A 17187-nucleotide genomic window follows, 5' to 3' on the forward strand; every position below is an offset into this window, starting at 1 on the left:
AAATTATCCTCTGTTTTAATCTTTCTGGTTTCCTGATTAAAACAATATGATAGGGGATTTTTCCCCTATTAGAAAATAATTAGTCCTAATTTGAAGTAGTTACAGTGAATGCATGTGGGAAACATGGGGTTTTGTACTTATTCTTGATAAATATAACTCCATACTCAGCATACATATTTTCAAAGTATTACTTTATTTAAATACTTTTTATGACTAATGACTATAGGCTTGTATTTAAATATAGTATGTAAAATGGAGACCTCTGTCTTTTAAAATATTAGTGCTAAATTAGAAAAATGACATTTAGATGGCTAAGGAGGGAATATTTTCAGTGAAATCTAGGTTGGATTCTTGTTAGAATAGAGTATTTCGTATAGAATGGAGTTGCTGGTGAAAGCCTAATGTGAACACATGGCATTTAATTTCTGTGAAAGTTTCAGTAGTCTGAGTAAAATGTGGTTATGAGTAAAATAATAAAATATAAGTGGAATGGCACGACAATAGTGCCCTTTTGGGATTCAGGCACCAGCAGTGCAAGGGGCTATTCCAAGAGCATCTGTCTCTTTGGCAGAATTCAAAGGCAGCTGCTCTGGTTCCTTTCATAATATTCCTGAGATTTCCATTTTATTACAGAAATGATGTTTTCCCTCTGTTATTGGACCTGAGTCATTTGCATTTGCCCTACCTGTGATGCTGGGTTATTTGTTTAATTGCTCTTGATGTTCAAAAAAATACTTTATAAGGAAAGCCCAGTGAAAAGCTTTAGCAAGCCCTTATAATTTAAAACCGTTTTGCCTGTGCATATCCTTTTTCTAAATCTCATCCTTATTTTTATTCCCAATTTGATGGATGACAACAGTTGCAAGCTCATAATATCCCTGTTCTTATCATGTCATGGTTTCTTGTAAATGCTGTCCTTTACCGAGGTGACCTATTATATCTCTCTCTGCTGTTCAATTATTTTCTTGTAAAGACTGATAAGGTAAATATATGTCTGCTATTTTTCTTTCCAAGAGCATTCAGTTCTTTTAGCAAATATTTAGAAACTCAGGACTTTCTTATCATACCAAAATGGAAGTCGTACTAATATGTTAAACTCTAAAAGTGAATAAAAAAATCTGTGTATATTCATCTTAAAATTAAATCTGGATGGAATTGCTATTTTATCATTTTTTAGCTTATGATCTTGGACAATACATTTAGGATTTCTGAGTCTCAATTTATTCACCTATAAAACATTGAGATAACACATATGTTGGAAAGATATAATATACAGATATATATTAAAATTTCTATAAAGAGAAAATATGTGCATTAATTTGCTGACACTCACTGTATTCCTGAGGACTCTAAAGAATTACAACAAACTACTAGGTAATAGATGTGACATATAAATGGTGCATCTTTTAGAGCACATTTTCTATCAAAATATTTCATTGCAGTTATCTAAAAAAAGTGATTGTGAAAAATTATCATTTGAAATATTTGTTTTGTTTTAGATTCACTATTTTTTTAATGTGACAAAGAGAAAAATACAGGACAGGTTACAATTTATAAATAAAAGTGAACATAACTAGTCAGAATCATAGGCAGAACAATACCCAAAAGAGAAAATGAAAGTTAGTTATGGAAATTGAAAGAGCAACATGGATACAGAGGTTAAGTGGAAATTATGCAGCTGAAATTTAAAAGAAACATGCAAGATATGTTTGAAAATGAATGGTTGTTATGGCAATTCAATGCGCTGATAAGAGTATGATCAGTGAACTCATTATATTATGTAAATTTAAGAATAATGAATAAAAGAAGGTTCTAAAGCTAGCTTATTTTCAAAGAATGTTAAGAGGTGGTCTTTGGTGGATTATATGAAAAGACATCATAAGTTCATAAACTATTGAGAGTATCACAATTGTAATTAGCAATTGTGTTGAACACTTTTTATTTGTCCTTCCTGATCCATTTTCTATCCTTCTCCTCTCTATTCTGTGCCCTAGGAACACCAGCCTCCATGCATTAGTTAATTAGAGCTCTCTTGCCCACTTCTAGTTAGGTTAGGTTACCAGAGGATGGGAAGACAGTGAGGTCAAAACATGTAATTTACCCAACTCTGGGTAATTTGCCCAGTTCTCTGCCATGTCGTAGGCTGGTAATGGTTCCTCTCCTTGACTTCAGCCCTCAGCTATTGAGCTATAGTATTTTATGAATGCATATGCAAAATGGTAGAAGCTATTTATACTAATGTTATCATTGATATTATCCTATATGTGCCATATTGCCTTAATATGTGCAAACCTAGAAACAAATATTACCATAACAACTTAAAAAGGTAAATAATATATTAGAAGATATTAAATGGGGAAATTATGTAGTTGGATTTTTTATTTTAGCAAAATGTTGACTGGAGACCATCATCATAGAGTGGAAAGATCACAGCTTTTGGATTTAACACACCAAAATGCAATCTGTTGTTACGTTAACTACTTCCTGTGCATCTTCCACACCTATTAACCTCAGTATTTTAATCTGCAAGAAAGGGCTAATAATATCAAATTTCCATATCATTGTGTAGAGATCATGTGAATAGGATTTAAGAATGTAATACAGATACCTGGGAAGCATATTCTGGTGCACTGTAGGAAACCTCATGCCTCAAACTCCTAGGGCTCATTTTACTTAAAATAATTTTAAAGAAATTAAATTTTATGTATTTTCTTCTAATTTCTTTTTTCATTTATTTCCTTTTTTCCCCTGCAAGTTTATTTTTTTTTATAATCTTTGGTTAAGTATTTATTTGTTTTCCTGTTGTCCTTTAAAACTATGTGAACAATCGTCAATTTTCTTCTAAATAAGACTTTGGCCATATAGAATTTCTTCAAAATGTACAATTCAAATTTTACTTCATTTACTCTCAGATTTTTTCCAAGATAAAATTGCTTTTCAGAAGATACATTTCTAGATTAGTTTTTCTCACTTTGAATTGTCTTTATGGATTAATTAAATACATTTATTAGGTTATAATCTATTATGGCGGTCATAGTTTTTGGATTTTGAGTTACATTTAATGAAAAAGCCAATATGTAATAACATTTCCAATTCCATTCACCAATCAAAGCAAGAATAAATCATGTCTGAATCTGGATTATCTACAAATGGAGCTATAACCCTAGCTTTCCAATAATCTCAATTGCAGTATCCAATTTATTTTTTCTTCTTGATGTTTACAAAGGTAAATGATATTGATATGACATCTGGATACTAAAAATTTAGTAGTAAAGCAGAAGTTTTAAAAAGATATTCAACTGTTACAACAGCGTGAATTTACTTACAGAGTATTATACTAAGTGAAATAAGTCAGAGAAAGACACATACTATATAATTTCACTTATATGTGGAATCTAAAAAAGAAAACAAGTGAATAAACAAAGAAACAAACAAAATCGGATCTACAGATACAAAGAACAAAACGCCTGGGTGGCTCAGTGGGTTGAGCCGCTGCCTTCGGCTCAGGTCATGATCTCAGGGTCCTGGGATCCATTCCCGCTTCGGGCTCTCTACTCGGCGGGGAGCCTGCTTCCCTCTCTCTCTCTGCCTGCCTCTCCATCTACTTGTGATTTCTCTCTGTCAAATAAATAAAAATAAAATCTTTAAAAAAAAAAAAAAAGAACAAAACAATGGCTGCCAGAGGGAAGAGGTCTGGGGGTTTGGGCAAAACGGGTAAAGGGGAGTAGGAGGTGCAATCTTCCAGTTATGGAATGAACAAGTCATGGGAATAAAAGGAACAACACAAGGAATATAGTCAATGATATTGTAATAGTGTTGTATGGTGACAGACAGTAGCTATACTTGTGATGAAGATGACATAACATATAGAAATTTTGAATCACTATGTTGTACACCTGAAACAAATGTAACATTGTGTGTCAACTATACTCAAAAACATTTGAAAGGTATTTGTCTAAGAAGAGTGCCAGAGGAATATATTATGTGACAACAAATTTTATTCTTCTAGATGAACTCTTCTTCCCATGCTCCTCCTCAATGCTCTTCTGTAGACTGTCTTCTTTCATCTTTCTTTCTTTTCCTCTCCCTCTCTTTTCTGCCCACTTTCACTCTTCATGTTCAGACTGATCTCATCAATCTTCATGGCCTCAATTGTCATCCATATATACATAAGTATATATGTATATAAGTGCACACATAACACAACTATGATTCCATTCGATAGGTATCTGTCTGTCTATATCCATCTCTTTCCTGATTCATGGACCTATAAATCAGTCTAACCAGTATCTCCACTTGAGGGTCCTCAGGGATCTCAAAAACTCAGCATATGTCAAACTGAAATTACTATACCTGGACTTATATTGTGAATAGCACCACTCTCATTTTACTGTCAAGCCAAAAATCCAGTCTTCTTTCTTGCTTTGTCCCTTGTCCTTATCTTTCCCATTGCCAGTAAAGCACTCCAATACTATAATCCCCCCATCCAAATACTTTTTTGACCTGTCCACTGTCCTGGCTCTCCCTCATCTCACCTAATATTGCCACTTTTATGATTTAGATCACACTTGGACTAATTAATGCTTTCGGCTTCTGATTCTTCCTACTCTAAGTCATTTCCATGTCCAGAAATTCTTCACACAGTAGGCCCACTTTTGGTGTTTTTTCTTAAATTGCTGTTTGTTTTGAAGTTAAAAGGAAGCCACTATTGGATTTTCATACCTCTAGTTATTAAAAACTACTCTGACATTTGTATAGAAAAAAGTTTTTGTATATGGTCAAAAGTTTTGCCTACACTATTTTCCAATGATTTTTAGCATTAAGAGATGCCACAAAGCCTATCCAGAGGCTGTTGCAAGGTGGGGTGAGTGGTGGCAAAAGAACCCGAGTCTTTGAGGTACCCAGTCCTCCCTTCCTGATCAACCAGGACAGTTCTGAATTTATCTGCTTTATATATCACAGTTTACATTATCTTCATAGAAAGAAAGATGGGAAAATGTTTGGAAGGCATTATTATATAATTTTTCCAAATAAAAAAATTTATTTATTGTAAATTCAATACAAATATTCTTACTAGAGAATATCCCAATACACAAATCCCTAAAAACATGCCCATCCCCCCAGAGTTCAAAATTTCCCTGGAAAGTATTTTTGTTCTCAATAGAATGTAGTTTACTCATTTGTTTGGTTGGGCTTTTTCTCTCTGTCTTCTGATGACTAGGCTTAGCAGACTAAGACACAAGTCAACTTCCTAATCAAATTAAGTAAGTAAAACATAATTTAACTTACTAAATGTGTTCTCAATGGATAACATGAAGAGAAAAAATTTTAACTTTTTTTCACAAACATACACTATAAATTAGAGCAATTGATTTTGTAGCTACAAACCTATAGGTAGTCCAAGTGAGGTAATTTTTTATACTTTTTCTCTTTTTAAAAAAACAAGAAATTTCTTCTTTTTTGTTTGGGTGTTTATATGCTTCTATTTTGGATATGGATAACTTCAGGCTAGAAGTACTGGATTATACTACATTGGTTGGATTTTTAGAATCTTATGTATATATTAGTTCAGTTTTGCTAGTTCTCATTGTTGAGGAGCCCTTTCATTCTTGTGTGCTTTCCCTGACTCATGTCCCTAAAGCAGACAACAGGAATCCTTGCATCTTTATCCCTCAGGATCAGTAACATCTCTCACCACATTCTTTTATGCTGAATCTATAATAGATGGTCACATTACCATTTCAGGCATCCACAACTAAATCAATTAAGGATAGCACTCAAGATGAAATCTATTTGCCACCTCAGCTCAACTTTTAAATATTGATTAAGCATTTGCCTCATCACTTGAAATATATAGATTCAGAGTCACCTTCTGCTAATATTTGCTGGATTCAAAAATAATTTTCTCATTTGTAATATCTTCTTATTCATCCTGACCTTCAATCTCTCCATCTTGTACTAGGACAGAAAAGTTGGCAAGCAGAAAGATTTCCAAAGATACCATCCTCTGTGGCCTATGTTAATTCTGAGATATGTTCCTTTCAATCAACACCAGAGTGAATGTATCTTGTTACTATAGCAACGGTCTGCTTTCAGCTAAGTTATTTCTACTATCTCTGATTTTCATTAGAGATTATATTTTATTAATTCTTTGCTAAATTAAGCCTGCCATATTTAATATATTCTGAGTCTTCTTTTTTCTTAAATCTGTTACTTTCAGCTTTTAAGCAATTCTAAATCCAATTTTACCTAAGTAACTCAAGATTTTAAATAGCCAGTAGAATTTTCTCAAAAGGCCAAATGTACCATACAATGACACAGAAGTAGATGATACTTGGACTAAAAAACAAGTTGGATTCAGTGTTTTCTTGGAAGTGAAGATGTCATATTTATTTCATTAAGTATTTCCACTAACTTCTATCCCAATTTTAGAGTGACGTTGGCTGCTTCTCTAAATGACATGGCTAGATTTATTGGCTATTTATTGATTAGTTAGTGGTTGAAATAGTTTCTCAGAGGGAAAAGTTAAAGATGTTTTATGGTAAGTACAAAATAGGAGTTAGCCAAGTAAAATTTGGTGAATAATAAATTATGCCCAATGAAAATATTTAATGATGGAATTAAGCTATATATTTAAAATATAAACAAACAATCATGGATATGAACTGTTTTTATTTGAATGATCATCGAAGAAAAAGCAAAGGATAGTGATCAATGGATTTTATTACATTTAATTTTTATATAATTAATTTCTCTTCAGAATTTCCATTTTTTCCAAGCCCAGCATCAACAGACGTGAAGATATCAACAATCTCTCTCTGTTACCACAAATGATCATGATTTTTAGTATCATGACTTTTTTTTTACAGTGATTGGAAATCAAACTTTCCAATGTTGTTTGAATTTTTGGTTTTAAAAATTATTCAGCAAACATTGGGGCATCTGGGTGTCTCAGTCAGTTAAGTGTCTGACTCTTGGTTTTAGCCCAGGTCATGATCTCAGGGTTGTGAGACTGATCCCTGCCTTGGGGTCCTCACTGGTGTGGGACCTACTTAAGATTCTTCCTCTCTCCCCTCTCTCTCCCTCCCTATGAAAAAAAAATTTAATTTTAAAAATATTTTAAAAAATTTTAAAAATTAAAAATTTTTAAAACAAAAAAATTGTTGGAACATGGTAATGACCCTTTTGGATTTTATTTTTTTGGATTAGAGTCTAAATACAGTGAGATTTAATATTAATGTTAATTTATACATTACTCTCACTGAGTAATTCCTATGTACACTGGTACATCTGTAGTATTTTTAATTCTTGGATATATGTATTAGAATATTTAACACTTATAGCTAGAAATATGCCTTGGGCAAAAGTCAATGAGAACAATTATATTGAATAAATAATTATTGAATTCTGTTTCTCTGAGGCAGTGTGTGGGACATTTGACTTAATAAATAGTAGGAAATCACTTAAGTGAATTATGTAAGGGAAAGCAAGTTTCTTTAGCATTTGATTCTTATAGTTCTTATATGAAATTACATGCTTCTGTGCTTTTCTCCAATTTAATGTGACTAAAAAGAATTAGCTCTGTATGACTGTATTTCACAGCATGATGTGCTATGGGAAATAATGCCAAATACATGACAAGTTGAATTAGTAATTAAAATTAGGACTATGACTCTCACGGTATGAATAAATATAGCTACATTTTAATGGACAAGCATCATTGAAGACAGCACTGGGAATACGTGAAAAGTTTATCTTACAGTTTAAGACAAAATAGTCTTCACTGAGGACCTCAGTAACAACTGAACAGACTTTGCCACTGTGTATGTGTGTGTGTGAGTGTGTGTGCATGTGTGTGTCTTGATTTTTCTAGAGGATAGCAATAAAAGTAGTTACCTGATTATGCTAATTTATAAAACCAACAAGGAGAAATCCTTCACACAAAGTAAGTCTTGCATTCAAAAAACTTTGTTACTGTATGTTCATTTACTAGCTAAGTGGCAACTGCTGTCACACCACCTCCTAGCATTTACAAATTGAATTTGCACCTCAGCAGAATGAAAAATCACTACAGGATTAGCAACTTTGGCATTTCTCACAATAGTCAAACCCATGGAATATTAAATACCCAATTTCCACAACTGTCCTCTATCATCATTTTTGGCACTGCCTTAAACAAAACCCATAGTCAACACCATATCATATGGGAGAGAGAGACAGGGAAAATGTCAATAAAGTTCACTAATCTTTACACTCAGTTTTTCAGGGGATGTATTCAGCCAACTCTTCAGACTCATGTCAGGTAAACCACAGGCAGTCTTCTTCAACACACCAAAAAATATATGCTGTTTATGATGTGGAATTCAAAAAATTAGAACTTTGTTTCTCTTGGATATTTTTGTTTAAACAAATATTAACCGAAGGCTTATTATAAGACTTTATGTGGAAGAATCTATGAGAATATGTGAAAAGTAAACTGATAGGAAGATTGATTTATGTTTATATGTCTATTACTACTCACATATACACACATTAGAAAATACATAGACACACCCCTCCATATACACACATAAATATTGATACTTTACATTTTCTGTACTACTTTACTATTTAAAAAGAAATCTCCATTACAGTATCATACATTTGACCTTACAGTCTTATTTTGCTCTTTTTCTGGGGTATTTGTTTTCTATTTCAAAAGAAGAGGTAGAATTTCTGGTCACAGACTGAACTCTTCAAAGGGATTTTGGCCTAATCTTGGGTACAACTGAGAGATAAGTACTAACAGAGGGACATACATAAAAAAGTAAGAAAACAACAGAAAGTTTCCTGTCTGTATGCCATAGTAGTGTAAATAAAATATTTTCCTGTCAGTAGTAACCTGTTTAAAATACAATAGAAATAACATCTAATGTATAACAGCATAGAAAATAGTAAAAAAATAATAAGCTGTTTATATGATGAAAGCTATAAAAGTTTATAAGGAACAGAAAAAAATGAAAAATGGCAGAATGCTATGATAAGTAATGTAGTAATTAAAAGAATAAATCTATAAATGTATTGCAATCTCAATAACAAGGGTATTTTTATGTTTTTCAAAATTAATGTGGTGGAATATATATGTGAGAAAAACCTCAATGTTTGTGATTACTGAAAATGATGAAGTGCTTTTTCAAATATTAAAATATATTCTATATGATGATAAACAATATACAATCATTTTACCATCAAGATACATAATCAGATTAATACGGTAACATAAAGTCTAGACTCAAGACCAAGTACATGTAGAAATATAGGAAGTGAGTCAACTTTTTATAACATCTACATCATAAATTAATATTTAAAATATATCCTTCCCTCATTTTTGGAAGTACTAAAATGCCTGATGGATTTATAATATTAATATAAAAATAAGATTTTTAAAAGTTCTAAAAGATTAAACAGGTAGTTAAGGGGCACCTGGATGGTGCAGTTGGTTAAGAGTCTGCCTCCAGCTCAAGTCATGATCCCAGGGTCCTGGGACTGAGCCCCACGTTGGGCTCCCTGCTGAGTGGGAGGTCTGCTTCTCACTTTAGCTCTGTGCACTCTCTCTTGCTCTCAAATAAATAAATAAATCTTTTTAAAATACAATAAACAGATAGTTGAGATTATATATAGTATTAGAAGAGGGACACAAGAAGTAGAAAAAATATAAAAAAAGGATATGTGTTCTACATAAAAATTGCTATAATACTAAAATTAATAAACAAGTAAAAGTTAAATGACAAACAGTACTTTGGAAATTTTTTTTTTTAATTATGACCTAAAAAAGGAATTTATACCCATCACACATAACTCCTATAAATCAATACAAAACAGACACAGACACTTCAAAAAAGGAGAAAAATAAAATATTCAATAAGAATAATTCCTAATATAAGTCAAAGATATAGTTAAAACAATGGCAGAACATTTATCCCATCAGTAAAGATTTAAAAGGAAATGAGAATAAGCACTCTGGTAAAGTGGGGAAATTGAATCCCTTATAATTACTGGTGAAGATAAAAATTGTGGGAACCTTATAATTGTCAATATATTTAAAATATATCTGTATTGATTTCTAATCATTACCGTTGTAGAAATGTGTTCTATTAGAAATACTGCTCAAATAAAGAGGTAAAATAAGCTAAAATTTAATATTAGTGTATAAGCATACTGTAATGATGAAGTCAAACCTATTATATAATTGGGGCGCCTGGGTGGCTCAGTGGGTTAAGCCTCTGCCTTCGGCTCAGGTCATGATCTCAGGGTCCTGGGATCGAGCCCTGCATCAGGCTCTCTGCTCAGCGGGGAGCCTGCTCCCCCCCCCCGCCTGCCTCTCTGCCTACTTGTGATCTCTCTCTCTCTGTCAAATAAATAAATAAAATATTTTTTAAAAACCTATTATATTTGGGTAAATTGGAAGGGGAGGTGAACCATGAGAGACTATGGACTCTGAAAAACAGTCTGAGGGGTTTGAAGTGGCGGGGGGGGTGGGAGGTTGGGGTACCAGGTGGTGGGTATTATAGAGGGCACAGCTTGCATGGAGCACTGGGTGTGGTGAAAAAATAATGAATACTGTTTTTCTGAAAATAAATAAATTGGGAAAAAAAAAAAAAAAGAAAAGAAAAGAAAAAAAAAAACCTATTATATAATTGTGTAAAGGAATAGTATGAAATTTTTTAAAAACTGGGCTGCTCTTATAGGAGGACAGGAGAGATTGTACAATGAGCACACATGAATAATGTATTCTCTCTATAATGAAGAGAGTAACAGTGTCAACCAAAACAGGGATAGGGATTTTGCTTACATTTCTGCTTTCATTTACATTATGAATGGCCTCTATGGCATGAAGCAGTAGACGGCATGCAAAAGGACTAAGATATCCACCATGAAAAATCAGTGACCATGGAAAAAACAGAAAGAAAACCAAAGGAAGTCATCTATAAAACTGAAAATTTGAATGTCTATATATTTTATAGAAATCTAAACTGTATTTTGTTAAAAATATTTATGAGTAAGGATATAGTAAACTTCTGGTTGCTTCATATACCAGGATATTCTCAGACACTAATTTCCCACCATATTTGACATGGTGAGAACATTCTACATCATATGACAGCTGCCCACTTTTCCAACACTCTGCATCTTTGACACTTTTATATTAAATGTTTTTTCCTCTTTTGTCACACCTTAGTCTTCTTTGTTCTTATTTTTCATAAAAATTTTATTTTTATTTTATTTATTTATTTTTGTTTGTTTCAAGTTTTTATTCAAATTCCAGGTAGTTAACATATAGTATAATACTAGTTTCAGGAGTAGAATTTAGTGATTCATTACTTACATATAACATCCAGTGCTCATTATAAGTGCTCTCTTTAACACTCATCAATTTAACCCATTCCCCTGCCCACCTCCCCTCCAGTAACCCTCAATTTATTCTCTTAACTATAGACTCTGTTTCATGGTTTGCCCCTCTTCTTTTCTGTTTTCTTCTATGTTCATCTGTTTTGTTTCTTAAATTCCACACTTGCATGAGATATGATATTTGTCTTTCTCTGACTAACTTATTTCACTTAGAATAATACACCCTACCTCCATCGACTTCATTGCAAATGGCAATATTTCATTCTTTTTGATGGTTGAGTAATATTCTAGTGTACATATCTGTTCATTTGTTGATGGACATTTGGGCTCTTTCTATAATATGCCTATTGTTGATAATGGTGCTATAAACATTGGGAAGCATCTATCCCTTCAGATCAGTAATTTTGTATCCTTTGGGTAAATACCTTACAGTGCAATTGCTGAGGAATAGGGCAGTTCTATTTTTAACTTCTTAAAATACGTTTTGAGGAACTTCCATACTTTCTTCCAGAGTAGCTGCATTAGTTTGAATTCCAGCCAACAGTGTAAGAGGGCTCCCCTTTCTGTGCATCCTCACCAATATCTATTGTTTTCTGTGTTGTTGATTTTAGCTATTCTGACAAGTGTGTGAAGCTATCTCCTTGTGGTTTTGATTTTTATTTCACTGATGATGAGTGATGTCAAGCATCTTTTCATGTGTCTGTTGACCATCTGGATGTCTTCTTTGGAAAAATGTCTATTCCAGTATTTACCCATTTCATGAGTGGATTATTTATTTTTTTCAGTATTGAGTTTGATAAATTCTTTATAGATTTTAGATACTAATACTTTATCAGATATGTTGTTTGCAGATACATTCTCCCATTCTGAAGATTGCCTTTTAGTGTTATTGATTGTTCCAACAAAAATCATCCAAAATTTTTAAAATTGATTTCCACAAGATTTCAACATAAAATGCCCAAACCTAAAATACTGAAACTTTGTAACTATTCTACTTCCACAAATTTCTAGCTATCTTTGTACCACTAATTATTGATTTCTTTACTCTAGACTCACTAATGAGAATCGGTTACATATGCCCTACTACTAGTTTTTAAAACCCAGCTCAAAATCCTTTATTCTGAAAAGACTGATCCCAACTTTCATGGCTTATACTTTTAGTCTTTCTTCTGTGATACTATAATTCTTGCAAAATATTTTAATATTGTCTCATATAACTTGAAAATGAACTATATTTACATTGATTTCCGAATGATATAGAATGACTTTCTGAACAAAATGCTCTCCACCCACCTTTTTTTGATCTTGTACAGAGGATTAGATAACATTAAGTCATTAATTATTTAAACAAAATAACTTCCTTAGTGAAATAATATTGTGGATAACAGTCATTCAGAGACAACATAACTTCCTATGTTTATTTCACTAGAAGAAAACTTAAAATTACTTTTTAACTAAGAATTAGATTCTTTGACATGTTAAAAGTAGAAGTGCTTCCCCAGTAAATCATAGTATGAGAATTTAAATTCATACAAAGGAATTTAATGCCCAGAACTTTGGAATGAGAACAAAAAATATTTTCTTGCTAGCAACCACTTTTTACTAATTCCCGTGCTCATCAACATTACATCAGAAATCAGTATTACAGTGAATGTAGACTAATTGTAATTTAAATAAAAATTTTGAGAAAAAAAAGTTTGGTGTTTTTTGGTTTGTTTTTTTAATTTTTTAATTTTTTTTTATTTCTTAGTGCAGTATCTAAGTTGAGTTCCTTTCTGTACACATAGCTCTAATAGAAAATAAATTTTGATTGTTGGAGAAGTATCATTCCAGTGTTTTACTTTCAAGGTTTGTGATAATTATCATCAGTACGGGTCACAGAGATTGGTAGCAAGGAGAAAAAATGGGTTTGGACATGCACACTGAATGCTTAAAATGGATGCCCTATGAAGAATACAACCCTTGAAAAATATTAGCTGTAGTCCATTTTATTGTCACCCTTGAAGAAGTCAAAGCAGGTGCTGTTAATCTTCTGCCAAATTCCCCTTTCCTTTGCCTGGTTTTTGCTAGATGAGATAAGAGGACAGACTGGAGTGGAGGAAGGAGGGGAAGACAGTCTCCACTGGACCAAGGACTGTGCAGTGTTAAGAAATTAATAGAAACTTTTACCAGTGCCTAATAAATCTGCTTTGCTAACAGCATGTGCCAGATGTAGTCGTCCATGAGCCCCCAAATAAAATTATTCCCAAATGGAGATATGTCATTTATAATGTGGAATTATATAATAAAATAAGTACTCAAGAGATAAGAATAATCAGCTGAAGAAGTACTTGTAGAGTCTATTGAAGGGCAGTCAAAATATGAAATAACACAAAATGGAAGGGAAAAGATCAGCACAAAACATTGCTTTCTTACCAATATTTTGGGACATTCTGACCAGTTTTATTTATGGATTCTTCTAGTACCCATTACATAGAAAACATGAGCCATAAAAACATTAAGCGAATCCTTTACATTTGGGGTTTAATATTCAATCATCTTTTCAACTTTATCAGCCATTACAATCAAATGAGTGATTCATGAACATTTGAACAAGTAAAAATTAGAGTCAGCATTCTCAAGAGTAGTTATAGTCCTAGACATGATAAGAAAGTCAAATAAAAAGAAAAAAAATTTGTTCACCTATCTGCATGAATGAATAATTCTTCAGTATATAGAATGTTGAGGGATTGAAAAGCAATGTCATGTACGTTTGATTAAATTCATTGTCAAAGCATATTGGAATTATCTTTTACAAATCATTACTTCAAGATCAATGTGGGATAAGGTTTCTCTCAACCATACTCTAGCAGAATTTCATCAGGCAACTGGGTTACCAAATAAGATATTATGCATAAATATTTCATGACAATTAATGGAGAAAACAATTATAACATAAGCAGTGTCTTTATATGTTTTTCTTAAAGGAACACAAATTCAGTAGAAAATAAAAATGTGCTGGGTTCATTAGGATACTTATACAGATGTAGTCAAAGAATACAATCATTTTTTACTTTGTAAGTGAAAAGTTTCATCTGGAACACATTAAAGAAGGGCCCAGAAACTTAGGAGCAGTATGGTAGTTGTAAAGATGCAAAAATTTTCACTAGAAAAAAATCTGTAAAAATAACATTGTTGAATCTATTTAGAAAGTAAAATAAATTGAGACACAAAACATTTAATTCTTCCATCTCAAAGAATTGCTCTATAAATGTGACTAAGATTATTGAAACAATGGTCTCATGCTAAGTGGGTACATATACATTTTCCTGACAAAGTTATAGCTTTTAACACTGTGCAAAGCACTCTTCTAAACAATGGAAGCTCAAAGATGAATAAAATCTAATTTTTGTTCTTACCGAGCAAAAGTGGAGTTAAATCCACATATTGTCACATTAATGTATCTAACTTGGAAATATGCTCATACATATGTAAGTTATAAAAATGAAAACTATTCCTTCCCTATTTTATGAGTAAAAGCATCTATAAATATCACTTTTATGCCTGAGCATTTCTGAAGAGGCTCAATAATGTGGAGAGAAAGTATACTTCAGCACTGCTTTTCATATTCCTGCAGATGTGATAAAACCAACAAAAGCTTCAATAGCAGAGGAATATCAATAGGTGACCAGGAAAAAAATGGAATGAGTGGAGTAAATGCTGCATGATGGGAATTAGTGGGAATTACTGTTCTTGAGAAATGGCAGAAAACACAGAGAGGACTTTGAAGTCCATCTGCACAAGATTGGTTTATGTTTTATATTGATTCTATGTTTTTAAGTAAGATAGTGAGGTGGCTAGAGAGACATATGATAGATTTGATTTTGACAGAATTTATTGCTAAATGCAGTGCCCATCATTGCACATTTATTACTACTTTATTCTGATTCTGAATTTCTAAGTTCAATTAGTTTTTTCTTTTATTATTCAGACCAACAGAGAGGAGGATTTGCATAGACACACAAAATTCAAGAAATATAAGATTTTTTATACTTAGCTTTAGTGTAATTTTGTTCCATCTCTAAGCTGAAAATTTCCTAATTTTATTAATCTTAAACAATACTCAGATTATTTGACATTCATTGAAAACACATAAATCTACACATAAGTCATCTATGATAGCCATGAAGCCTCCTGAGAGGCAGGAGGAAACCAGCTGTTGATATTTTAGTTTGTTACCTATTGATTCTTAAAGCAGAAAACAGAGCATTCTCTTTAACCTCTGATATGAGCACACATTCTATTTGTGTGCCAGTGGCAAAAATATTGGTCACATTAATGATGCTTTGTAGAATATAAAATTTTCAAAATAGAGTTTTATATTGACTTTCATACCTGACCAACCTAAATTACCATCTGCAAGTAATAATAAATTACTCTATCTCAGTAATCAATATGAAATTGTCAGAAACTATGAGAACAATTTATATACATGTATAATGACAGGTATCTAATAAATACCATTAAATAAATCAAATAATAAAATAGTATGATCAAATATGCCTTCAACCATTTAAAAATCCTACAGTACGTATGGACAAAACCAAAAGGATTTTAAGAAAATAAATTTAAGTTCAAGAGGTATTGTTGACATATCAGCTTTTCATTAGATGTTTACATTCCTTTAGTGTGTTATGCTGCCTAAGATGAGACCTACTGGGAAGAGATTATATATATAATTAATCAGGCATTTTATATTCTAAAATACAATATTATTCAGTAGTGGTTCTCTTCTACTTAGAATAATCCCTTACATTTTAACTTTAAAGTAACTTAAGTAAATATTTAAGTAATCGTAGACATTAACCCATATATTAATGGACTTTTGGATTTGTCCTTATTCTCACAATCTTTATGTTATATAATTTAATAACTATCACATTAAAAATAATGAACACAGGAGATAAAGTCATATACTTGAGTGGTGATATAGTGTGAGTTTGACCAAAGGAAATACAAATGAGTGACTAGAACAAAACTTATTTATTGACTATTCCTGGGTTTGATACTAGATTTTGGAAAAGATGTGCTGGTGAGACACAATCTGTTGCATCTTTCTAAGATGAGTCAGAAGTTAGGGAGAGATTTTTTAAGTTATGGTTATAAAAGATAATTTAAAAATCTTCCATTCAGGGGAACCTGGGTGGCTCAGTTGGTTAAGTGGCTACTTTAGGCTCAGGTCATGATTCTGGGGTCCTGGGATCAAGGCCCCCTACAGGCTCCCTGCTCAGTGGGAAGCCTTCTTCTCCCTCTCCCTCTTCCCTTGCTTATGTTCCCTCTCTCACTGTCTCTCTCTCTGTCTCTCTGTCAAATAAATAAATTAAATATTTTTTCTCCTTTCCTTAAATTTCTTTTCAGTGTTCCAGAATTCATTGTTTACGCACCACACCCAGTGCTCCATGCAATACGTGCCCTCTCTAATACCCACCACCAGGCTCACCCAACCTCCCACGTCCCTGCTCCTCCAAGACCCTCAGATTGTTTTTCAGAGTCCACAGTCTCTCATGGTTCATCTCCCCCTCCAATTTCTCCCAACTCCCTTCTCTTCTCCATCTCTCCATGTCCTCCATGTTATTTCTGATGCTCCACAAATAAGCAAAACCATATGATAATTGACTCTCTCTGTTTGACTTATTGCACATAGTATAATCTCTTCCAGTCCCGTCCATATTGATACAAAAATTGGGTATTCATCCTTTCTGATGGAGGCATAATACTCCATAGTGTATATGGACCACATCTTCCTTATCCATTCGTCCA

The sequence above is a fragment of the Neovison vison genome, chromosome 11 (genome assembly GCF_020171115.1).
Source record: "Neovison vison isolate M4711 chromosome 11, ASM_NN_V1, whole genome shotgun sequence".
Lineage (NCBI taxonomy): Eukaryota > Metazoa > Chordata > Mammalia > Carnivora > Mustelidae > Neogale > Neogale vison.